The sequence below is a fragment of the Notamacropus eugenii genome, chromosome 7 (genome assembly GCF_028372415.1).
Source record: "Notamacropus eugenii isolate mMacEug1 chromosome 7, mMacEug1.pri_v2, whole genome shotgun sequence".
In the NCBI taxonomy this organism is placed as follows: Eukaryota; Metazoa; Chordata; class Mammalia; order Diprotodontia; family Macropodidae; genus Notamacropus; species Notamacropus eugenii.
In genome coordinates, this window is record NC_092878.1 from 117,547,121 (window position 1) to 117,573,679 (window position 26,559).

Sequence of the window (26,559 nt, forward strand, 5' to 3'; positions counted from 1 at the left end):
TTTGATGAAAACAGAGGCAAAATGGTGTCATGTGCACAATCACATTCTCTGAACTGAAGTGGCAGTGGTTCTGGAATGAGTTTTAATTAGTTTCATTACTTCTTAAATATCTATGAGGCAGAGAGAGAGAGACAGACAGTGAACAGAATTCAAGAGTCAGGAAGACCTGGGTTTAAGTCCTGACTCTTTCACAGACTGTCTTTGGGACTCTAGGCAGATCACTACCCACGTCACTCCTGGGCTCAGTGAGCTCCCTGTTATCTCCAGGAAAAACTCTTCTGGTTGGCGTTTGTAGCTCTTCATAACCTTCCTTGTTTTCCGGTCTTCTTACACTTAACCCCCTCCATCCCTTTTTGCACTCCATGATCCAACCACACTGTTGTATTTTCCCTTCCATAAACAGAGTGCTCCAGCCCCATCTCTCTGTCTTTGTACCTGCTGTCCCCTTGCTTGGAATGCTCTGCTTATCATTTCTACCTCTTGGTTTCCCTGGCTTCCTTCAAGATTCATCTACAGTTCTACCTCTGGCAAACCGTTTTTGTTCCCTATAGCTGCTGGTGCCTCCCCCTTTCAAGTGGTCTTCCATTAACTCTGCATGTATCTTGAATGTTGTCTTTTGTTCCATTAGAATGGGAGCTCCTTGGGGGCAGGGAGCATTTTTTTTTTAATTTTTTTTTTTATCTCCAGAGTCTATCACAGTGCCTCACCACATAGTAAGCACTTAATGAATGCTTGTTAACTGACTTAACCTCTATTCTAAGGAGTGGAAAAGATTTTCTCTCTTCATGGGTTTATAGGTTAATATCCATCAGTGATGAGCAGTGGTCAGACTTGCAAAAGAAAGTGAGATATTATGGTAAAACCTGGTTCCAAGCAGACACACAGCAGCGGTCAACTGCATTAAGAGAACCACAAACCAAACACAGTCTTCCAGAAATCTCAGAAAGTGGAATGCCGTCAGGAAAGAATGATAGTTGGTCCCTAGAGAATTATAATATGCAATTGTAATATGTGAAATGTGAACATCTGAAGACTCCGCAGGTTTCAGAGCAGTATCTGGATTGGCTAAGGGAGTACTTCTCTCAATGCTTCCCACACTGATGAAATTACAAGTACTGTAAAAATAAATCCTTAAATGTAGAATTCTAAGCAATTCTAAGTAATGTTAAGTGAGGGATATTAATATGCAACAACAACAATTTTTTTTTAAAGACTGAGTCTCCCTATCTTGCCCAGTCCTATCTAGCCAAGGGGCTATTCACACAGGAGTAGGGAATCTGTGACCTCAAGGCCACATGTAGCCCTCTGGGTCCTCAAATGTGGCTCTTTGACTGAATGCAAACTTCATAATCCTTAATAAAAGGATTTGTTCTGTAAAACTTGGACTCAGCCAAAAGCCTCACCTGAGGACCTAGAAGGGACACGTATGGCCTCGAGACCACAGGCTCACCACCCCTGTGTGCCATCCCAGTATTAATCAGAACAGGAACTTTCACCTCTTTGTTTTTTCTAGCCTGAGCAGCTCACCCCTCTGGAGGAAGTTCACCATCTTTATGCCTGGCACTGTGGCCCTGCTGAAACTCAGAACTTCTGAACTCAACCAATCCACCAGTCTCAGCTTTCCAATGCCAAGGACTGCAGGCCTGTGTCACCACACCAGGTTATAATTTCTAATTATTCTACCCCCTAGAAATTATTGCAGTGATTTGCTACTTCCTTAATACTATTATATTCAAAATTTATAATTTGTGCATAATGATAACACTTGTGTATGTACTTACACTGTCAGAGGTGTGTCCTAAACTGTTCATTGCTATAAAAACAACCTCTTTAATACAAGATTCTCTTGATCATTCTATTTGGTTATAAATCACAGAAAATTAGATTTTGATAAGTGCAAAGTTTAGGAGTCCCAAGGGACAGAAATAGTGACTGAGTATAAATGGGTTTCAGTATATTCCTAATGATGACTTGCACACCAGAAGAAGTGGAAAAGATTCTCTCTCTTCAGGGGTCTATGGGTTAATATCCATCAGTGATCAGCAGTGGTCAGACTTGTCACACAAAGTGGGATATTATGCAAAACCTGGTTCCAAGCAGGCCCATAGCAGTGGCCAAGAACTCCATTAAGAGTACCAGGTGCCAAATGCCAAATACAGCCTTCCAGAAATCTCAGAAACTGGAATGTTGTCAGGAAAGAATGACAGTTGAGTCCCTGGAGAATTATAACATGTAATGCACAAATATTCACTGTGGCCAAATGTGAGAAAGGATATGCATAATCATTTTCACAAATTAAAGGATGTGGTTACTTTGGACAATGTAGTCTATTCCTCAATAATTTAATTATCTCACTTTACGTATTCAAATAGGTAAGAACTCTGAAGCCTCTAAGAGACTTTCCAGAAAATCAAGTTTCACCCACTTGGTTTGACTTTTTCCTCTTAATTACTTAATTCCATTCATTCTTGGGACTAGTTACAAAGACCCTTGTGAGTACTTGGCTGCCATATTTTATTCTGACATTTACTTAATGGCTGAATCACTTCTCTGCTATAACAAATACAGAAGAATACAGAAGAAGCAAATAGAATCACATACACTATCTGCTTAACCTTCTAATTCATAGGCACTTGGAACACGGCACACGAGATAGAGTGCCAGACACAGAGTCAAGGAGAAGTCCATCTGACTCCTATTGGCTATGTGACCACGGACAAGTCACAATCTCTCACAGCCTCATTTTCCACATCTGTAAAATGGGCATTAATAATACCTATCTCACAAAGTCATTGTGAAAATCCAATGAGATAATGTATGTAAATGACTTGCCCAGAGTCACAGAGCTTGTGTGTAGAAGCCGGACTTGAACCCAGATCTTCCTGATTTCAGTACCAGCTCTCTGCCCATAACATCATTCTGCCTTCTTCATCATCATCATCATCATCACCATCATCACCAACATCATCAATAGTAGTAGTAGAATATTTGATTAGGTGAGAATACAATTATTTAAAGAGATAGTAGACTTTTCATTTTACTCAATGACCATCACTTTCTTCCTCTACCTTGCTTTCCTTTCTTTTTTTAATCAATTCTTCCCAAGACCTGTGTATTATAGCTAGATTTCAGATCAGAGAGTACATTTCAATAGTCTGATTTACAGTTTTCAAACCTTCCTAAAGTTACATGGTGAGAAAAGAAACCTGCTGAAACTGATATTCAGAAATACATTCATTCAAACATTCAGAATATGTGTGGATAGAAGGTTGAGTTAGCTATGTCAATAAGACAAGTCCCCTTTCACATATTAAATTTATTTCAACCCAGTATCAAAACCAAAATTTCACTTGTTCCAGGGGAAGTCAAGAGTAGTCACCTTATCCAAGGTTGTCATCTGTAGGGTACAGAATTTTCTATATTGCTTTTTAATTGAAAAAAGGAAATTCAATTTAAAATATTCAGTAAATTCCCATTTATACAACCCATTCACAACCTGGTTCTAACTTACCATTCTTGGAAGATTCCATATCCCTCCCTCTTATGAACTCTTTGGTCCAGTCAAACCCACTTTCCTGCTGTACATTAAACACTGTATTCCACATTCTCTTTTTGACTATCCCTCATGCCTGGAATATATGACCTGCTTACTCACCTCTGTCTCTTAGTATCCACAGTCATCTTCAAAATTCTTATAAAGTGCCACCTCCTACATGAAGCCTCTCCTGATTCTCCCAGATCTAGTCATTTTAAGGCTTGGGAGAAAATAAATTTTTGTTCATTGCAATGAAATTTTAATTTAAAAGCATTTAGGACTTGAGCAGATTTTTTTAGGAGTTTTCTTAGTGGCAGAGTGGTATCGTTGGGTTTTTATGTCATTTCTGCATTTCAAGAAGGATGACTGGAGGAGAGTAAGGCTGAAGACTTTGCCCAGCTTTGGCCCACTCATATCCAATTCATGAGTGAGTCAAGACATCACCCTTGTGATGCCTCTGGTCCTCTTTAAGAATGAAGAATGAACAACAGTAGCATTTCAAGGAAAGGTAGACAGAAAATTCAAGTGATTTCTCTTGTTTACTTAATCTACTAAGTGGCCAATTTTTAAAATTACTAGCCTGTGCAATATTCTTTGGTCCCAACAACTACCATGAGGAGATCAAAAGAGAAAAGGTGTTTTATATACAAAATTATTTATAGTAACTCTTTTCATGTTGGTAAAAATCTAGAAACTAGAAATTAAGCAGTGGCTGGACAAATTATCTCATATGAATGTAATGGAATATTATTATGCTGTAAGAAATTACTTGAGATGGTTTCAAAGAGACTTGAGAAGATTTCTATGAATTGATAAAAAGTAAAGTAAGCAAAACCAGAACCAGGAGAACAATGCATGCTTTGACATCAACATTATAAAAACCAACAATTTTTGAGAGACTTGAGAAGTCTGATCAATGAAACCATCCATCATGATTCCAGAAGGCCATGATAAAAGATAATATTCATCTCCTGATGTTGAGGTGACAAACTAATAGGGAGAATGAAACAGTTTTGGACAAGAACAAAGGGAGAATTTCTATGGTTGGATGTACTTATTCAGTATAAGAGTTTTATTTTTCAGGGTTTTATCTCCCAGTGCAAAGAGAATATGAGAAGAGAAAAATGGCTGATAATTTTAAAAAATAACAAAAATACATGTAAATATAAGCCTTCCTTGGAATCTGTTCCCTTCTGACGTTCTCTGACCATCCAATTAGTGTTGATCTTGTTATCTGTGCCAGAATTTCTTATTATAATTCCTCTTTATACTGATCATAATGACACCAACAGATGTTCTAGAAACTAATGATGTGTGTTCATTCTTCAAGAAAAACATGGCTGGATGTTAGCATCTAGAACCATTTGTACTACCCAATCATACGATCATAGATTTGGATGACGGTAGTATCTTTAGAGTCAGAAGGGATATTGATCTTCAAGTACAATTCCTACCTGATTCTAGAATATCTTCTATAGTCGTCCCAATAAGTACTTAACTAGCCTCCATTGGATGACCATTTTATCCTAAGGCTAGATAACATGTCTGGTCTTTCTGTGTCTCAAAATTAATGCCAATGTATTAGCCTCAAAGTTTTTGTCTCAGAAAAAGGATCAAGTACCATCAAGTCAACAACCCATTTTCAATCATGTCTGACTCTTTTTGACCTTTTTTGGGTTTTCTTGGCAAAGAGGCTGGGGTAGTTGGCCATTTCCTTCTCCAGATAATTTTATAGATGAGGAAACAGGAAAATAGGGTTAAATAACTTGCCCAGGTTCACACAATAAGTAAGCATCTGAGACCCTATTTGAATTCAAGCTTTCCTGACTCCATTTCTTCACTGTGCCACCTAGAATGCCTAAGCATTTATTAAGCACCTACTATATGCCAAGCACATTGGAGATGTTATCTAGGCAACAATAAGATGATATATAGAAATACTCCCAAGTAATTTTTCAAGTTATTATTACAAAAGTAACCAGATAGAATAACACATTCTTAATAATAATGTTTCTTTGATGTGTTAGATTTGGGCCTTTATATTGACTTGAAGAAGTGGTAGCTTTCCTTGACTGAGAGTCTGGAATAGAAATAAAATCCTAAGTACAACAAATGTTACATCTTTGAGAGAGTTAAAGGCTCCTGGGATGGACAGACCCTTAAATACTCCTCACATAATCAAAAATTTCATGTAATTTAGAGTTGTTTCTCATGAGTCGCTGTCTCCCCCTCGTGGTAAGAAGTAATAATAGCCGGTGTATAGCATTCCTTCATTACAAAGCTTTTTCACTAAGACACTCAGCTATCCAGCTTTCTAGGACTCAGTTCCCTTTCGGATCACATAAAGGGTTTGGACTCTAAGGCCTCTGAAGGACTTGTCACTTTTTGTCCTTGGACACTTGTGGGTACACATACAATGTTCATTAGACACTCTAGGCCTTGGTTTCAGGCAGCGTCTATGTAGGGGTTTCTATGAAAACACTTTTCATTTCAATGCCCAAGTTCTACTTAATGGCTGGTGTAGAGTGATAATCAATAGTAACAGTTTCTCTTTCCCTCCTAACTTCATTCAGTTATTTTTTTCTTTTGCTCATTAAAAGGGTCATTCCCTGACTACTTCTTAAAGGGACCTATTCATTCAATGGGCATTACCTCCCTCTAAGTCAATACCTGAAAAGGCCAAGGTCCCCCACTGCATCCTGAGCCATCTCCAGTCACTCTGATGAATATCTGGTCCCTGAATTCAGATGGCTCAGGAGGAGAAAGTGAGGCTGGTGACCTTGCACAGCTCTCCCTCACTCAGAACAAAGTTAAGTGCAAGTCATGTCATCAATTCTTTGGTGTCATGGTCTTCTTCGAAAATGAAAGACGAACACAACAGCAGCAACAATGCTTTTTAAAAATACTTTGTTAAAAATGAAAGATTTCATTAATTTGATCCTGCATCAAGCCTTGAAAAAAATCTCTTAAAGGAACAGAAAACTTTTTAAAACATGCAAAGCAAAAAAACTAAGACATCTATCAATTACCTCAGGATACAACGGAACTAATTAGATTTCAAACAAGGGGACCCGATTTGCATCACAGATCTACAACTTCATGTCTGTGGGACCTTGGGGAACATCTCTAGGCCCAGTTCCTCATCTATAAAATGAAAGGGTTGTAGTAGAGGACCTCTAAGCTCTCATTCAGCTCTAAATCTATGATTCTGTGACCTCCCTAGTATTTGGCATAAGTTTTTAGTGAATTAAAACTCACTACTTTTTCTCCCAAGGATCCAGAATTTGTCTTTGTATTCTCTAATGCAATGTTTAGCACATAGTGGGCACTTTAAAAATGTTGTTTGGATTAGGCAGCATGGTAACTTCACCTGGCTAGTGTTAAATCCACCTTCTGATGCTTAGTTTTGCTAGCCAATGTATAGTTCAAACAAAATAGCCAGACATATTTAAACTGATTGGGAGCACAAACTTAAAAGATATGTTTTCACCCTAATTATATGAGCACAGATGCTGCTAATTTAAATTAGTTTTACCTGTTTATTAAAGCAAACTCAATGGAGCTTTGAATTATAAACAACCTGTTAGCAGTAGGTTCCAATTTCATAGATGTCATCAAAAGTAATAAAACTTCATTTCTTTGTGAAAATCCACAATTCTGACTTGTTCTTTTACATTCAGACCAGCTTCCCATAGACTTAATCTGAATTAGTACAAACTTATTGTTTCTTTTGTCACAATATTATTATTTTATCACAATATTATCACAATTATGTTGATTGCATTTTTTTCTGTTGTGCATTTACATTGGGAAATTTGTTCTTTTTGAGTTTAAAACCCTCTAGTTTGACAGTTGTATTCCACTGATAACCTAAAATATTTTGCTATGAAACTCAAATATTTGAAAGCTCATTCAAGACATCTTCTGTAGATTTCAACTCAAAATTTAGAGGAACTTTGTAGCCAAATAAATAAGCAAATGAGAAAATGATGCTTAGTTATCAGAATAAACTATTAAAATAAAAATTATTCCTGAGTCTGACATCATTAAGATATCCGAAAGAGAATTTAATTCATTGACAAACTAAAGTGAAATTGAGCTTGCATTAAAATGTAATTGGTATATGATAAAACTAATATTTATTCTTGAAAACTATTGTAAATGCTGGGGAGATTTTTTTAAGTTACAGAAAAAGCAAGAGTGGCCACTGTCTCCAAAGGTGAATCAATAACGACGGCAAATTTAAATATGTGTTCAAAATTCTTTCTCTTAAAAGCATGAATGAAAACTTCAACTTTACATTACAGAAACCATGAGTGCTTACATGTTCAGACACAGTTAATGTGGAATCAAGCCATCATACCTACCCTATAGATTTTTTTTCCAGGAAAAAAAGAAAATTTGCTTTAGTTATTGATTCACTTAGTGAGTTTATTTGTACTAGTAAACCAAGAAATTATATACTGTTAATGATCTTAATAGACAAAGGATCCTTTGAATAAATTGTTCTTCTGAAATTAAACGGTAACCAGAATGGAGGAACTAGACAAGAAAAATATTTTGTTATTTAGTTGTGTAATCCCAGCTGCAAAGCTAGAGCAAGCATCTGACCTCCCCCTGGGGGCTACATAAGAAATGAAAGTAGTTAATGGGTCATGAATGTTTATAATGTTCTCGCCTAGGGAATACAGAGAGGTAGTTGTTATTAAATTGCCAAAACTCACCTTCTTGCTGTTCAGTCATGTCTGACTCTTTGTGATCCCATTTGGGATTTTCTTGGCAAAGATGCTGGAATAGTTTGCCATTTCCTTCTCCAGCTCATTTTACTGATGAGGAAATTGAGGCAAATGGGGTAAAGTGACTTGCTCAGGGTCATACAGCTAGCAAGTTTCTGAGGCTAGATTTGAACTTAGGTGTTCCTGACTCCAGGCCTTACATTCTACCCACTATACCACCTAGTTGTCTTATAAACTCAACTTCCACCTACAGTTTGAATAACCATGCCTGCTTTACTAAATCTCAGTACAATGGAGGAAAAGGGCATTTGATCCAATTCTAAGAAAACTGTAAACTCAGGTGAAGTTTCAATTATTCTTAACCATGAAAAGAATCAGTGATTTGCCTTCTAGCAGAGAACAGATTTTTTCAGGGAGCACTAGCCCTGGGTATTACTTTAAGAATAACCTTAAGTTGAAGAGTTTAGAAATGTGATTTTTCTAGAAAGAGGAGAGTTTCCATGTAGTGGTCCTACTGGAAAAAAAAAAAAAGCAGCGATCACTCGTGATCCCCTTCAGTCGGAGGAGCACTGAGGGACTAAAGCTGCATCCTAAAGGAGAAAGAAGAAGGCCCATTCTTCTCCCTTCCCTCTTCCCCCCCTCCCATTACCATGAATTATTTTAACAGTGAAAATCCAATGAGAAGGATTTTGCTATCTGATAACATCAAGAAGTATTGCATGGAAACCTATGAGAGAAAAGAATTTCACTGAAGTTTCAGTGTATTGCGAGAATGGCAACACCCAAGTTCAGTTCCCTTTTGAAAAGAGTTTAGAAATTACTGTGAGCCCTTGGCCTAGTTTGTTTCTCTTGATGAAAGAAAAAAGCTTTTTGTATTTTTTTACCTTCTATATTTTCTGTAAGTTAACTAAAGACTATTTCTCTAAGATATACATTATCAGATATACATTTGTTAACTTGAGCACAGGTATCTAGGGTCTTTACATCTATGGAACAATAGACATGAGTATACTTGGAGTTTTTCCTGAATAATTTCTAGGAGGAAGGACATGAGCTACAGAAATAATGATCTTTTAGATAGAACCAGTTCCTCATGAGTCTAGAGCTCAGGAGTTTCTGGGCCACAAGCTATAGCTTAAAATCCAGCCCCTTCCCCAAAGTGCAAAGAAGGAAAAAAAAGAATAAAGTATTGGAGACAGAGTGACCTCCTTTAGTTTTGGGGATCAGGTGAGACTTTATGGAGAAGGCTTCAGATGACCTGGGCATGGAATGTTGGGAAGAATTTCAACATGTGGCAACGTGGAGTCTATTCCAAAAAAATTTGTGGTTTAAACAAATGCCCTAAAGCAAGGGAGAACAAAACAAGACCTGGAAAAGGATAGATGTCTCATTATGCTGGAATATATAATGCATGGATTATGTTAAAGTTAGGCTATGGGATGTCTTAAATACCAGAGGAAGGGTATCTGTCTCATTGTGGAGGTAATGGAGAGGCCGTAAAGGATTTTGAGCAGGAGAGTAACATAAGATTGATGCATTAATCAGTATGAAATGTAGACTTACAACTTCATCCTCTTTCTGTATTCTGTTCTGATTTTTTTGGTATGCTTAAGTTTAGAATAAAACATGAAATTAAAAATAAAAACAGACACATGTTAAGATACAGTGGCACCATAAAAAAAAGGATGAAATTGAAGTCACAGGACATAAATTTGAAGCCCAGTTCTATCACTTACTACTTGTGTGAGCTTTGGCAAGAAATCTGACTTGTCTAGGTCTCAGTTCCTCATATTCAAAAAGGTGGGGTTGAAGTAGATGGTCCTTAGAAAGTTCTTACACCTCAAGCAAGAGCCTAGGATTATGAGGATTACTTTGGCAGCAGAATGGAAAATGGATTAAGGAAGGAAGAGGCTGGAGTCAGAAAGACCACTTAAGAAGCTACTGCCAGTCCAGATATGACGTCTGAGGCAGACCAGAAGGAAAAGGCCTATTAAGGAGGAAATGGATGAGTAAGATCTTATTGCAATGTAGAATATACAGAAGTAGTGGGAGAATTCCCAGGGTCCAAGTTAATATCCAGAATGTCTAGAGCAGATAATAAGATTTAGAACCAAATTGTACCTTGAGATTATTTTATAAGTGAGGAAATTGAGACCCAGAAACCATGGCTACATAAGCAGTAAATAGCAGAGTCCAGGCAACTAGATGGTACAATGAATAAAGCACCAGTATTGGTGTCAGGAAGACTCATTTTTCTGAGTTCAAATCTGGCCTCAAACATTTACTGTGTGACCCTGCGCAAGTCACTTAACTCTGATTCAATTTTGCTCATCTGAAAAGTGAGCTAGAGAAGGAAATGGCAAACTATTCCTGTATCTTTGCCAAGAAAACCTCAAAGGGGGTCATGAAGAGTCAGATAGGACCAAAAAAAGTCGAGTCAGAATTTGAACTCAGATCCTCTAACTTCAAATCCATTCTCTTAATACTACTAGAGCCTGAAAAGATGCCTTTTCTAGGAATTGTAGTTTCCATTAGGAGGATGTCCTTGGGGTAACACTGTGGGACTTTCACGTGTTACATAATAGTTAATGCTCTTGCTTCTCTTTCACTTTTTAAAAACTTCCTTTTTGCACTCTACGTCTAATGGAAAACTTCTCCAGGTTTGTATGTGTAGCTCTAGTCAGGCAGAATATGTGGTATGCTAAGCTAGAAACTGTTAAAATGCCAACAAACAGCCATTCTATAAATCTGAGAAAGAATATCTAGAAATTCTCTATTTTCAAGCACCAAGTAGATAATCCACAATCACAGGTAAGTCCTGGACAAGGATTAAGAACAGGACCAAGTCAATTTCTATTTCTTACACGTGTAACCTTCGACAAGTCAGTTCTCACCTCTGGGTCTCAGTTTCCTCATTTTTTGAGGAGATGAGGGTCTTGGACTAGATGATTTCTTAAATCTCTCTTTTTAAACTCTAAATCCCATGATCCTTGGAAGGAGGCAGTGAGGTGGTACAGTAGATAGTGAAATGGACCTGGAGTCAGCCTCAAGTACTAGCTGTGTGATCCTGGGCAAGTCCCTTTACCTCTGCCTGCCTCAGTTTCCTCAACTGTAAAATGAACATAATAATATCTACCTCCCATGCTTGTTAAAAGGATCAAATGAGATAACATTTGTAAAATACTTGACACAATTAATGCATCCTTTTTCCCTTCTTTGCAAAGTAGTTTCATTTCAATTTTCTAGAAAACAATACTTAAAGACTTGTACAAACTGCAAAGAGAAGTGAGCAGTACCAGGAAAATGCTGTACATAATAATAACAGTATTGCACAATGATTAACTGTAAATGACTTCGTTATGCTCAGCAGTACAGTGATCCAAGACAATTCCAAAAGACTCACGATAAAAAAATGCTATGCTCCAGAGAAAGAACTGATAGAGTCTGGATATAGATTGAAGTTTACTATTTTTCCCTTTCTTTTTTCCCCATTTTTTGTTTGTTTGGTGTGTTCCTTCTTTCATGACATGCTAATATGGTAATAATGTTTTACACAATTGCACATGTATAACCTATGTCAAATTGCTTATTGCCTTAGGGAGGGTAGAGGTAAGGGAAGGAGGGTGAAAATTTGGAACAAAATTTCAAAAACTCTAATGTTAGAAATTGTCTTTATATGTAATTTGGAAAAAATAAAATATAATTTTTAAAAAGAAAAAAATAATGTTTAACTTTGTTTTTGGGACTTGACAAATGATTTATGGAGGGCAATTAGATTATATCCTGGCTAGTGCCTTTGACCAATTCCTGGAACTGTGAGCCAGAAACAATACACAAAGGCATTTCCTCTGCTGTACCACATTTCCCTCCCTCATCCCCTTATCTCTAATTGCATTTCACTTGCTTCTTTTTTTACAAAAAGAATCACAAATACTCACATTATACAGGAAGCTAACTCCGCAGTCATTGAGGCAGACATAGTACACTCAAGTCCGGGTACCCGCTAATTCATTCATCCTAAATAAATGATACAAATGGAAGGATAAAATGATTAGTTTAATTACAGCTTATTTGTTGAATGACAGTTACAGACTGTAGTTCAACCAAATGTACCTGAAGGAAGGTATGTACTTTTTGGATGAATATACTCCATGCCACATTCCAAAGAAACATAGATATATCTGTCAGGGTGAATCCTTCATCACTTGTGCTCACTGGACATTTTTCCAACATGAGGGCTTTCCACCTGGGGTCCATGGCCTTCCCAAGGGACCATGGATAGTTTTCAAGAATTTGTATAGGAAAAAAAATTATCTAACCTCTATCTGAAATTCAATATGTCCGTCATGTATTTTTTAAAAGAAACTTTATTCTCAAAAGAAGTCTATAGGTTTCATCCAGTTTGTCAAAAGGGTCTATAACAACAACAACAAAAAAAGTTAAGAATACTTGTTAATGAATATTCATTCACTTACATACACACATGCATGTTTGCTGCTGTGACTGCTGGCAAGTTAGGCACTTGCCTTCTTACTCATGATATGGTGGGCATGATGACATGTATTAAACCACTGAAAGGACACTATTATGATGCCTTCCCAGTTCAGCTATTTTTGGAAATATCATCAGAAATAACTGCTAACCTTTTAGTTGTAGGGGCACAAAGGATGAGACAGGAATAAAAATCCCTCCTTCACTTGGCTTCTGTTAGTCTAGGATTGATTCTCAACAGGTCTCAGATTAAAGCTGAAACTGTCATGTTCTCCCTAAGGTTTCTCTTCTCCCATAGAGCATTATTCTTGCATGGTGTGATCTCAACTCCCCTCACTGTCCTTGCTGAATACAGCTAAACATGCTCCAGCTCATCAACGTCCATTCTAGTTGGCAGACCCTAGAACTAACCACACTTCTCCAGATGTGACATGAGCGGAACAGAGTTTGATGGAACTATCACCTCTCTCATTTCCTTGGTTAATAAATTCTAGTGGTTTCTTAAGTCCTCAAGGCTCAAATATACAATAAGGAATCAGCCAATTAGAGCCTACTCCTGATGAACATGCCCTTAGCACCCTACTTGGTGCAATCCTCCATATGAATTTTGTAGAATGTACAACCTTTTGATTGGCTGCTGAGCTAGAATTGAGAGGGCATATAAAAAAAGTCACTAACCAATCAAATTGGTCTCGTTTTCCTGATGGTGACTGAGGTAATACCTGCTGTAAGCCTCTGGGTAGGAAGAGAGTTTCTGCCACTGCCAGAGGTCTATTTGCCTGGGTGTGCATGTGAATATGTGGTATCTCTGCTTTTCATCTCCTTGTGCCTGGTTTTTTTTTTTTCTGTTACTAGATGAAGAAACTTTAGAGATGGAATGGATTAAGATGCAGTCTTGTGAACTTCTAAAGGTCAAGTGTCCTACTAGTGGTCTAGCAGTCATTTTGCTGTCATTTGAGCTGTTTGAGGTATCAATGCTGCCCCGGCAATCTGTTGGACTTAGCCCAGCAGTGGAAGCACTCTGAGACACCATGACCTGCTTCTATAAGGGAGCTATTCATCTAGGGGCTATACTGAACTTGGTAAAGTGAACTCTTTGTAGCAGTCATTTTAAATTTGAGACCACTTTCCCCCAAGGACCGAATTGCTAGAGTTGTGTGATAAGGCTAACATCTAGTCTAAGGCAACTTCTTTCTCCCACCTATAATGTAGAGTAGGCAAAGGTCCCTCCTCCTTCCCTCCTTGTGAAGGTGTTAGTTTTTCCCAAAAAGAGACAGTTATCCCCAGGACCTGATCGAGTCTGACTTCTCCTGTACATCTGAATGTATACAAAGTCCCAACCATGGGCAGTTGGGGTCCTTTGACTTGGTGGATTTCTGAATACCATGTGAATCCTCTTGTCCTTCACCCTCTCCTGTTCTGACGACCAGACAAGTTACCATCTGGAGACTAAAGGTGCTATATCCGGTAAAACTAAATATTATTCTTGCTACATTGGGGGAAATTAAACCTCCTTTTGTTAACTGCTCAATGATCTTCAAGTGCCTCCTTTCATACCAACTTCAAACTTGAACAAAGGGAATTCTAGTATTAGAAATATCTCCTAAAAGGGGAAAATGTGCCCCTGGTTTGGGAGGAAGTGGTGGATTTTTTAATATTTCAGTTCCTCCTATATCTTCTTATCAAATATCCCTTTAGAAAACCTAGTTAATGTTAATTGGTTGAATCTATCGTGGCACTAATCAACCATGATTTAAGAGAGATTCTATCTGTAGTTGCCAATTAATATTAAAGAGAACATAATTTAATGGGGCTTGAGCCAAAAGCAGTTGAAAAAAAGATACTGATAACCTCTCAAGAGTACCCCTAGACTCCTGAGAGGGAGATGTAGCTAGCTAGCTTTGTTCTGACATAACCTAGTTCATAAGCGTGAATGGGAATTACAATAATACAAATTTCACTGCTTGGTATTATGGCAGGTGGAGAGAGCTTGGGCTTAAAATCAGGAGGACATGAGCTCAAAGCTAGTGTCAGGTACTTCCTAGTCGTCTGACCTTCAGCAAGTTATCCTCAGTTTCCTCCTCTGTAAAATCCTCATGTTTGCTAATAATAGCACCTAACTCACTGGGTTATTGTGAGGATCAAATGAGATAATAATTGTAAAGTACCTGGCACATTTGGGTAATATATAAATGTTAGTTGCTATTTTTATAAGGACCCCCCAGAGTTTACACTTGAAAAGAACTCTCAGTATAATAGAGCAGCCTACCTGACAAACAGTCATCTCAGCTCTTCAAGATCTCCCAGGAGGAGCAGCTCACCACCTCTCCAGAGAAGCCTGTTCCACTTTGCACGGTTCTAATGGTTGAGAAGTTTTCTCCAATCTCAAGTCTAAATTGACCTCTTTGCACCATTCACCCCTGCTTCTCCCTCTACCCTATGAAACCAGTGAGGCTCAGCATGACTATCCAGGGCCAAAAGGACAATCTTAGCTCTCTGCTCTCTCTTCTGTCACTCAGTTTCCAGAAGAGAGAAAGATTTGTCAGTCCTTTCTGCACAGAGACTTCATGGTTCTGCCCATGCAGGATGTCTTCGCCTTAATGTGCTACTGGGATCAGCTTAGGCTCCACCAGTCAGGAAGCACTGCCAGAGATGCCCCCTGTTCTCACCAACCAGAAGCTAGAGCTGTCTGAGAGGGCAGTCCTGATGCACTGCACCCTGGGGCCACCAAGAAGGGAGTGTACTGAACCTGCACAGCCTGATCCTGGCCCCTGGGGAGGGACTATTGCTCAAATTCCCCTTTGAGACTTAACCTGCCTCCCGTGGTCCCTCTCCCCATTAGGTCTTTGTTGTGTTTTTGTGTGTGTTTGCAGGCCTCGGAGGCAGACTCAGTTTTTCCTCCCACTATGAAAGTTTTCAGGTAAAACAAAACAACCCACCACACAAAAATAAACCATGATTCAGAGAAGAAAGCTGTATAATGAATTAGCTCAGCTCATCTTTTCGCATGACCTACTAAGAGAGAACAGAAAAAATTGGCTAGGCCCAGGATCAGTTTGGAAGTAGAACCTGCAGGACAGGTTATAACTAGAAGTCTTGGGGATACAATGGGGTGTTTAATAAGGAAGAACAAAATTAGGTTTAAATAAAAGATAGGATAAACTAAAGAACCTTAGGTCATGCTGACTCCTCAAAGGGAAGGAAACTAATTGAGAAAGTTTAACGGCAAAGTAAGTGGAAAAAGTGATGTCCTAACAAAATGAAGGTGGTAAGCAGTGATTGGGATTCAGCTGTCGATATGCAAGTAAGGAACAGAGGTTGACGAATCAGTGAACGGTAAGATAATCGCATTTAGTGTGGCTGCCTCATCAATGAGACCACAAAGCCTGCTTCCAGCTGTGTCCCCCAAAGCCATCAGTAAGATAAGTAACTCCTGTATAGAAGGGGCCAGTCATCTTTACCAATTGTCACTTTCTAGGCAGGCAGACCCATTCAGCTGAAGCAGCAAGGTACAGAGAGAGGAGAGAGAGACAGACAGAGAGAGAAAGAGGCGGAAACACACAGAGAGAGAAACATACAGGGAGGGAGAGGAAGGGAAGGGGAGGGAAAGAAGGAGAAGAAAGGATAGGGGAAGAGAGAAAAGAGAGAGGAGGAGGGAAGGGAGGAGAGGAGAGGAGAAAGAAGGGGGAGGAGATGAGGAAGGGGATCGAAAGGGAGGGAAGGGGAAAGGGAAATGAGACATCATGTTCCAGGATAATCAAACTGCTGCTACCATCCTGACAACAACCCCTGAGACGGATGGAGACAGCCCAGGATGCTGAGGCCAAGAATCCTGGGCATACTTCTTGCAAGGCCACTGCACCAGAATCCTAATTAATCTCCCAACTTTCAGCTTCTCTCCTCTTGAATCAATGAAATGAATGAAAGAAAAATTATTAAGTACTTAGTATGTGCCCAGCATTCTGTAACATAACTCCTGCTCTCAGGGAGCTCACCCATCAATTGAAGAAAATGATGCCTCGAAAGAAAATCATTAGGGAAGATGGAAAGGTCAAAATAAAAATACCAAGAATTCAATAGTGGTAATGATGATGAGGCACACAAGTCCTTAGGTTATATAGGCAGGTAAGAGGCCGGTCAGACGGTGAGGACTGGAGGATGATAGCAAGCAGTAGAAGGCAGATGACAAGCCATGGTGGTCCTCCATCTCATAGAAAGGAATAGAATTGTGGATTCCCATCTCATCCAAGGCCAGTGAGCAGTCAATCAGCCCTCAGAAAAGAGGGAGGGACCTCCAGTGGTAGAGAGGCTTCCTGCTACGTAGCCATCCCAGAGGGGCTCTGAGACTGCCAGGCCAGGGGAGAGGGGGAAGAGGGAATGCAATTCATCCTAATAACAGGATACATAGTAATCTTACTAAAATATAGGCTTTATCATGTCAACCTCTACTTCCTCCCTCCCTCTATAAAAATGTAAATGATTTCCCATTGCCAAAAAGAAAAAGATCCTGCCTTGGTTGTTCAAGACCTTCCATGATCTGGTCTCAATTTACTTTTCCAGTCTCATTTTTCACTACTTCACTTCATTCCAGTCAAACTAGAATATTTACTGTCTCCCTAAAAGATACCTCATGCCACTAGGGCTTGGTTTACATGGTTTCCTATTTCTAGAATATCTTCCTCTTCTACCTGCCTTTCCAGTTCTTTCTGTTTAATTCCTATGCATTCTTCAAAGCCTAGTTCAAAGGCAATCTGCTTTCCCCAGACAGAAGTAATCCCTGCTTCACTTGAATTCTCATAGGTTGCTAGGTGACTCATTGAATAGACCTGAAGTTGGAGGGAGAGGGGAAATGGAGAGAGAAAGAAGAGAGGGAAGGAGGGGGAAAGATAATGAAGAGGAAGAAGAAGAAGGAGTAGTAGAAGGAGGGGGATGAGGAAGAGTGAGAGACAGAAGAGGCACCATGTGCTAGGATGGCCAGACTACTGCTACCATCCTTAGAACAACCCTTCTGTCTCTAATGTAGGTAGCCCAGGACCCTGATCTGTAGTCAGAAAGACTTGAGTTCAAATCCTACCTCAGAAACTTACCTAAATATGTGACCTTGGGCAAGTTATTTAAACTTTGTCTGCTTCAGTTTCTTCATGTGTGCAATGGGGATAACAATAGCACCTATGTCTCAGGGTTATTGTGAGGATAAAAGGAGATAATAATTATGAAGTGCTTTGTAAACCCTGAAGTGTTATATAAATGATAGCTATTCTTTTATTTTATATCTCACATGGTTGGTTGGCTTCTCAGGTCTCTTTATCTCTAGATCAGTGACCTATGATTGAGCTCTATCAGGGCAGAATGTCTACAATATTCCTATATGTATGTAATTTTTATTTAAAAACCCAGCATTTAGAGTAAAACTTTCTCTTCATGTGGTATTGTGATCAATAGCTTTGTAAAGCAATGTCTTTTCTAACATCCGTCTCAATAGCATATCATACATATCTAATCAAAGGTAATATAACTATGATCATTCTTGAGCTATTTCCAAAAGTTGCAGTTTTTGTAAGCCAGCTTATGTTGTGCTTATCAAAGTGAATACGGGTGATAAATATGATAGATACTTGTGATTTCTACAGAAATATTATTTGTATCTGAGTTTTCACATCATGTTTAAGTTCAACATTCTCTTTGATGAAATTGATTTTCTGTAGTTTGTTCTTTGACAGTCTCATTCTTTAAGATTAGACTATTTAGTTTCCCATGAATTTTTAATCTCTTTCCATGACCCTTTATTAAATATAATTTTTTATTATATCATAATCTGAAAATACCAACTGGGTGGCAGAACTGTATCCCAAGAAGGACAATGAGAAGCAATCTCTGCTTAAGTGGGTTTCCATCTATGTCAATCTCTTTCCATTTTTTCAGACATAAAAGAAAATAAACAGTAGAGAACATGTTTACCTTAAAATTTCAAGTTGAGGGAGAGCGCTATAAGCTTAGTAAACTAAGTAAACCACAATGGCCTATACACTGCCTAAGCGCTCTTTAGTTTACAGTGACTAAGGAGGGGGGAAAAGACATCCTTCTTTTCCAGAAAACCACTAATTCTAACAAACACATCTAAAATAAGATTTAATACCAACTGTTTCAAACAATTATGCTCACATCCTGGATAACTTCAGACAGAAGTGTTTGTTGTCATAAAGAGACTTAAGATTTCAGAAACAAGAATATTTAAAATAAATGTTTCTTGAATTGGAATCCATCATTTTGAAACTAAGTCCAAGTACTAATGCTATAGATCTACTCGATAGAAGGCAAAGTTTTCCAAACTGTGAAGCATTCTGTCTTCAGAAGTCTGGAGATTCTCTGCAGGTAAGAAGCAAAATAGCTGCTTATTTTCAGGTGTAATTCCCACACAAATACATCCACTTTTTGTTAATGAAAACAAAGTTCCTATCTAAGTCAACAAAAGGAAAACCAGCCTGGAGAATTTATTCCAATTTGGCAGTAAATATGACAGTGATTATTTACTATGGTATATACAAACAAGACTGAATTTAATTTAGAAGATAATACATTGTGGATATCAGCACAATCTGCCACTTTTGGTCTGTATAAGCTGTCCTTCTTGGGATACAGTTCAGAAAAAGAAAATAAATAAGCCAGCAATGAACTCCCTAAGGAAAAAATCCCCAGGATTAGAAGGATTCACAAGTGACTTCTACCAAACATTTAAAGAACAATTTACTCCAATATAAACTATTTGGAAAAATAGACAAAGAAGGAGTCCTACCAAATTTCTTTTATGACACAAACATGGTGCTGATGCCTAAACCAGGAAGAGCAAAAACAGAGAAAAAAATAGACCAATTTCCTTAATGAGTATTGATGTAAAAATTTTATTTTATTTTTCATGATAGTATTTTATTTTTTCTCAATTACATGTCAAGACAATTTTTAGCATTCATTTTTACAAAATTTTTGAATTCCAAATTTTTCTCCCTCCCTCCATCTTCTCCTTTCTTCCTAACATGGGAGGCAATTTGATTTAGAGTATCCATGTGCAATTATGTAAAACATATTTCGGTGTTAGTCACATTTATGAAAGAAGAAACAGAAAAAAAACATGAAAAGAAAAAGAATAAAGTAAGTATGCTTCAATTTCCATTCAGAGTAAATCAGTTCTTTATCCGGATGTTGACAGTATTTTCCTTCCTGACTGAGTCCTTTGTGCTTGTCTTGGATCATTGTGTTGCTGAGAAAAGCTGAGTCATTCATAACTGATCATCACACAATGCTGCTGACACTGTGTCCGATGTTTTCCTGGATCTGTTCATTTTACTTTGCACCAGTTTGTGCAAATCTTTTCAGGCTTTTCTGAAAGCTGCCTGTCTATCATTTCTTATTGCGTGATAGTGGACATCTCACTTTCTAATATTTTGTCACCATGAAAAGGGCTGCTATAAATATTTTTGCATACGTATATATATATATCCTTTCCCCTTTTTATGATCTCTTTAGGATACAGATCTTGTAGAGGTATTACTGAATCAAAGTATATGCACAGTTTGGCTTTCCTTTAGGCATCATTCCAAATTGTTCTCCAGAATGGTTGGATCAGTTCACAACTCTACCAACTGTGTGTTAGTGTCCTAATTTTCCCACAACCTCCTCATTATTTATCATTTTCCCTTTTTGTCATATTAACCAATCTAATAGGTGTGAGGTGGTACCTCGGAGTTGTTTTAATTTGCATTTCTTTAATAAAAAGGGATTTAGAGCACTTCTTCATATGTCTATAGACAGCTTTCCAGTGCAGGAGTCAGGAGGACCTGAGTTCAAATCTCACCTCAGACACTTGACACTCACAAGCTGTGTAACCTTGGGCAAGTCACTTAACCCCAATTGCATCATCCTGGGTCATCTCCAGTCATCCTGATGAATATCTGGTCACTGGATTCAGATGGCTCTGGAGGACAAGTGAGGCTGGTGACCTGCACAGCTCTCCCTCACTCAAAAAATCAAAGTCAAGTGTGAGTCATGTCATTATTTCTCTGAAGGCATGATCTTCTTCAGCAATGAAGGATAAACACACATTAAAGACAGCTTTACTATCTTCATCTGACAACTGCCTGTTCATATCCTTTGACCATTTACCACCTGAAGAATGGCTTGTATTCTTGTTAATACTCAGTTCTCTATATACTTGAAAAATGAGACCTTTATCAGAGAAACTTGCTGTAAAGAAACTGCTGACATCAGTTTCCCAGCTTTCTTCTTTCCTTCTAATCTTGGTTGCATTGGTTTTGTGTGTGTGTGTGTGTGTGTATGTGTGTGTGTGTGCACACATAAAAGTTGGTTGGTCATGAAATTGTAACTCACTTAACTTCTCCTTTAAGAGTTCAGGTACTATGCCTCTTGTGCAGATATGTTTAGTATTGATATTACTTCATTTAGCAAAATGTAGTTTCCTTCCTTATCTCTTTTAATTAGGTCTACTTTTGCTTTTGCTTTGTCTGAGATTGGGATTGCTAGCCATGCTTTTTTTTTTTTTTTTTTACTTCAGCTGAAGTATAATAGATTCTGCCCCAGCCCCTTACCTTTGCTCTGTGTGTGTCTCGCTGATTCTGGTTTTTGATCCACTCTGCTATTCCCTTCCATTTTATAGGAGAGTTTATCCCATTAACATTCACAGTTATGATTACTTCCTGTGTATTTCCTTTCATCCTATTTTTCATCCCATTTGTCCTTTCTCTCTTTTCACCCTTTCCCTCCTTGGTTGTGTTTTGTTTCTGTCTGCTACCTCCTCAAGTCCATCCTCTCTTCTGTCAGGCTTTTTCCCATTCTCCTCCCGATTTCCTCTCTTCCTACTTTCCTTTTTGGCAAGAGATTTCTCTATTCAACTGATTGTGTATATCATTCCTCTTTTAGCCAATACAGATCAGAGTAAGCTTCAAGCAATGCCCATTGCCCACCTTCCCATCTTTCCCTCCACTGTAATGGGTTTTTGCACCTCTTTGTGTGAAATAATTTATCCATTCTACCTTTCCCTTCCTTCTGCACCCAGTGTACTCCTCTTTCTTATCCCTTAATTATTTTTTCATGCTATTCCATAAAATTCACCTTAAACCTGCACCCTCTGTATGTTTCTTCTAGCTGTACCATTAGTGACACAATTTTTAAGAATTACAAATATCTTCCCATGTAGGGAAGTAAACAGTTCAGCTATATTGAATGTCTTATGTTTTCTTTCCTTTTTTTGCCTTTTTAGGCTTCTCTTGTGTCTTGAAATTGGAGATTAAATTTTTTTCTTCAGTTCTGGTTTTCTTATGAAAACTTGAAATCATACTATTTCATTGAATGACCTTCTTTCCCCTTGAAATATTATGCTTAATTTTGATGGGTAGGTCATTCTTGGTTGTAGTCCTAGCTCCTTTGCCTTTCAGAAAATCATGTTTCATGACCCCTGATCCTTTAATGCTGCAGCTGCTAAGTCCTCTGTAATTCTGATTGTGGTTTCTTGTTATTTGAAATGTTTCCTTTTGAAGACGTGAAAAATATTTTTCCTTGATCTGATAGTTCTGTAACTTCACTATACTATTCTTTGGAGTTTTTGTTTTGATATCTCTTTCCTGAGGTGATCAGTGGATTTTTTCAATGCCAGTTTTGCCCTCTGATTCCAGGATATCAGGAAAGTTTTCCTTGATATTTTCTTGAAAGATGCTATTCTGGTACTCTTTTTGATTGTAGCTTTCAGGCAGTCCGTTAATTTTGACTGTCTCTCCTGCCTCTCAGGTCAGTTATTTTCCCAATGAGGTATTTTACATTTTCTTCTATTTTTTCATTCTTTTGAATTTATTTGATTGATTCTTGATGACTCATAGAGTCATTAGCTTCCACTTGTCCAATTCTAACTATTAAGGAGTTGTTTTTCTCAGTTAACTTTTGACTTTTTTTTCCATTTGGTCAGTTGTGCTTTTTAAGGAGTTATTTTCTTCAGTGGATTTTTGTAACTCCTTTTCCATTTGATCAATTATAATTTTTAAGTAGTTGTTTTCTTTTTCCAAGCTGTTTACTCTTTTTTCATAATTCTCTTGCACACTTTCATTTCTTTTTCCAATTTTTCTTCTACTTCTCTCATATGATTTTTAAGCCCCCTTTTGAGTTCTTCCATGCATTCTTTCTGGACTTGAAGCCACTTTCAGCTTTTTCTTTGGAGTTTTGACCACAGATATTTTAACATTTTTGTCCTCTTCTGAGTTTGTATCTTGATCCTCCCTTTCACCATAAAATTTTCTATTAAATAAAATATTAGCAAAGAGATTACAACAATATATCACCAGGAAATACAGTGGACAAGCTGGGATTTGTCCCAGCAATGCAGGGCTGGTTCAATATCAGGAAAACTCTTAGCATAATTGACTATATCAATAACAAAACCAATATAAATAATATGATTATCTCAATAGATGCAAAAAAAGCTTTTGGCAAAATATAGCGTCCATTCCTATTAAAAACACAAGAGAGAATTGGAGTAAATGGAGTTTTCCTTAAAATCATTAGTATCTATCTAAGACCACTAGCAAGTATTATCTGTAGTAGGGAGAAGCTGGAAGCCTTCCCAAGAAGATCAGGGTGAAGCAACTATGCCCATTAACATCATAATTATTCAATAGTGTACTAGAAATGTCAGTTATAATAATAAAAGAAGAAGAAGAAATTGAGGAATTAGAGGAGGCAATATGGAAACAAAACTATCACTATTTGGAGATGATATGATGGTATATCAGAGATATGATGGTATATAGAGAATCTTGGAGAATGAACTAAAAAACTACTTGAAATAATTAACAGCTTTAACAAAATTGAAGAATATAAAATAAACCTACATAAATCATCAACATTTCTTTATATGACCAACAAAGCTCAGAAACAAGAGACAGAAAGAGAAAATCTATTCAAAATAAGTGTGGACAATGTAAAATACTTGGGAGTCTATCTGCCAATGCAAACCCAGGAACTATATGAACAATTACAAAAAACTTCACACAAATAAAGTCCGATCTAAACACCTTGAAAAATATCAATTGCTCTTGGATAGGACAAGCCAATGCAATAAAAACAACAATTCTATCTATATTAATTTACTTAGTCAATGCCTTACCATTCAAACTACCAAAAAATTATTTTATTGAGGTAGAAAAAAACAGTAACACAATTCATCTGGAAGAACAAAATGTCAAGAATATCAAGGGAATTAATGGGAAAGATGCAAAGGAAGGTGGCTTTGCAATGCCAGATCTCAAAATATATTATAAAGCAGCAATGATCAAAAACACTGACACTGGCTAAGAACACAGAATGGTGGATAAGTGGAATAGATTAGTTATACAAGGCACAATAGTAAATGACTATAGTAATCTAGCATTGATAGGCCCAAAGACCTGAGCTTCTTGGATAAGAACTCACTATTTGACAAAAAACAGGTGGGCAAACTAGAAAACATTATGATAGAAACCAAGTATAGACCAACATCTTACACCGTATACCAAGAAAATGGGCACATGATTTCAGCATAAAGAGTGATACCATAAGCAAATTAGGAGATCAAGGAATAGTTTATCTGTCAGATGTATGGAGAAGATAAGAATTTTTGATCAAACAAGAAATAGAGAACGTTATGAGATGTAAAATGGGTGATTTTTTATTACAGTAAATTAAAAAGTTTTTTCACAAACAAAGCAATCAAGATTAGAAAGAAAGTGGAAAGACAGGAAACAATTTTTATAGCAGATATCTCTGATATAGGTCTCATTTCTCAAATATATGAGTCAAATTTGTAAGACTGCAAGTCATTTTCCAATTGATAAATGGTCAAATGATATGAACAGGCAGTTTTCAAAAGAGGAAGCCAAAACTATATGTAATCATATGAAGAAATACTCTAAATCACCACTGATCTGAGAAATGCAAATGGAAACAACTCTAAGTTACCATCTTACATCTATCAGCTTGGTCAAAATGACAAAAAAAGGAAAATGATAAATACTGGATAAGCTGTGGGAAAGTTGGGACACTAATTAATGCATGTTGATGGAATTGTGGGCTGATCCAACCATTCTGGAGAGCAATTTGGAACTATGTCCAAAGGGCAATCAAACTGTACATACCCTTTGATCCAGCAATACCACCACTACATCTGTAGCCTAAAGAGATCATAAAAATGGGAAAAGGACACATACAAAAATATTAATAGCAACTCTTTTTGTGGTGGCAAAGAATTGGAAATTGAGGGGATGTCTATCAATCGGGGAATGTCTGAACAAGTTGTGGTATATGAATATAATGGTATACTATTATGCTATAAGAAATGATGAGCAAGTGATTTTCAGAAAAACCTGGAAAGACTTATATGAACTGATGCAAAGTGAAAAGAGAAGGACCAGGAGAACATGATACGTAGTTACAGCAGTGTTATACAATGATCAGCTATAAATGACTTAGCTCTTCTCTGCAATACAATGATACAAGACAATTTCAAAGGACTCATGATGGAAAATGTTCTCCACATTCAGAGAAAGAACTGACATAGTCTGAATGCAGACTGAAGTATCCTATTTTCACTTCCTTTACTTTTTTTGTGTTTTTTTTTTCCATTTTGGTCTGTTTCTTCTTTCAGATGACTAACACAGAAATAAGTTTTACATGATTATATAACTGATGTAAAATTGTTTACTGTTTTAGGAAGGGGGGAGGGAAGAGAGGGAGAAAAATTTGGAACTAAAATTTTTAGAAAAATTTATTTATTTATTTATTTAAAGTTTTCAACATTCATTTCCGCAAAATTTTGAGTTCCAAATTTTCTCCCCATCTCTCCCCTCCCCTCCAAAATGCTGTGCATTCTGATTGCCCCTTCCACCAATGTATCATCCCTTCTAACACCCCTCCCTTTCCTTATCCCCATCTTCTCTCTTCTCCTGTAGGGCAAGGCAAATTTCTATACCTCATTACGTGTATTTCTTATTTCTCAGTGGTACCCAAAACAATTCTCAACATTTGCTCCTAAAACTTTGAGTTCCAACTTCTCTTCCTTCTTCCCTCCCCACCCATCCCCACTGAGAAGGCAAGGAATTCTATATAGCCTACATATGTGTAGTTGGCAAATGACTTCCACAATAGTCCTGTTGTGTAAGAGTATTTCCCTCCATCCTATCCTGCCCCCCCCCCATTTATTCTATTCTTTCTTTTGACCTTGTCCCTCCCCAAGAGTTTTTACTTCTAATTGCTCCCTCCTCCCATTTACTCTCCCTTCCATCATCCCCCACTCTGCTTTTCCCCTTCTCCCCTACTTTCCTGTAGTGTTAGATAGATTTTCATACAAATTTGAGTGTGCATGTTATTCCTTCCTTGAGCCAGATGTGATGGGAGTAAGCTTCACTTTTTCCCTCTCACTTCCCCCCTTTTCCCCTCCATTGGAAAAGCTTTTTCTTGCCTCTTCTATGAGAGATAATTTGCCCCATTCCATTTCTCCTTTTCTCTTCCCAATATAATCCTCTCTCACCCCTTAATTTTATTTTTTTAGATATGGTCCCTTCCTATTCAACTCATCCTGTGCTCTCCGTCTCTCTCTCTTTCTGTATACGTGTGTGTGTGTGTGTGTGTGTGTGTGTGTGTGTGTGTGTGTGTATAATTCCTCCAACTACCCAGATACTGAGAAAAGTTTCAAGAGTTACAAATGTTATCTTTCCATGTAGGAATGTAAACAGTTCAACTTCAGTAAGTCCCTTGTGATTTCTC

At 37.6% G+C, this 26,559-nt stretch overlaps 1 protein-coding gene across 2 annotated transcripts in view; it reads right to left on the reverse strand.

Moving 5' to 3' along the window:
- ALPK1 (alpha kinase 1) overlaps positions 1-26,559 on the reverse strand; it is a 153,256-nt gene that overhangs the window by 114,152 nt on the left and 12,545 nt on the right. The window contains exons 1-2 of one of the 2 annotated variants that reach the window (XM_072622688.1): positions 15,032-16,171; positions 12,210-12,288 (exon numbers count right to left, since the gene is read on the reverse strand). The gene's annotated coding sequence lies outside the window, so the exon portion shown is untranslated. Of the gene's footprint in view, positions 1-12,209; positions 12,289-15,031; positions 16,172-26,559 lie in introns of those variants that run through there. The other variant, XM_072622687.1, reaches the window with a different exon arrangement.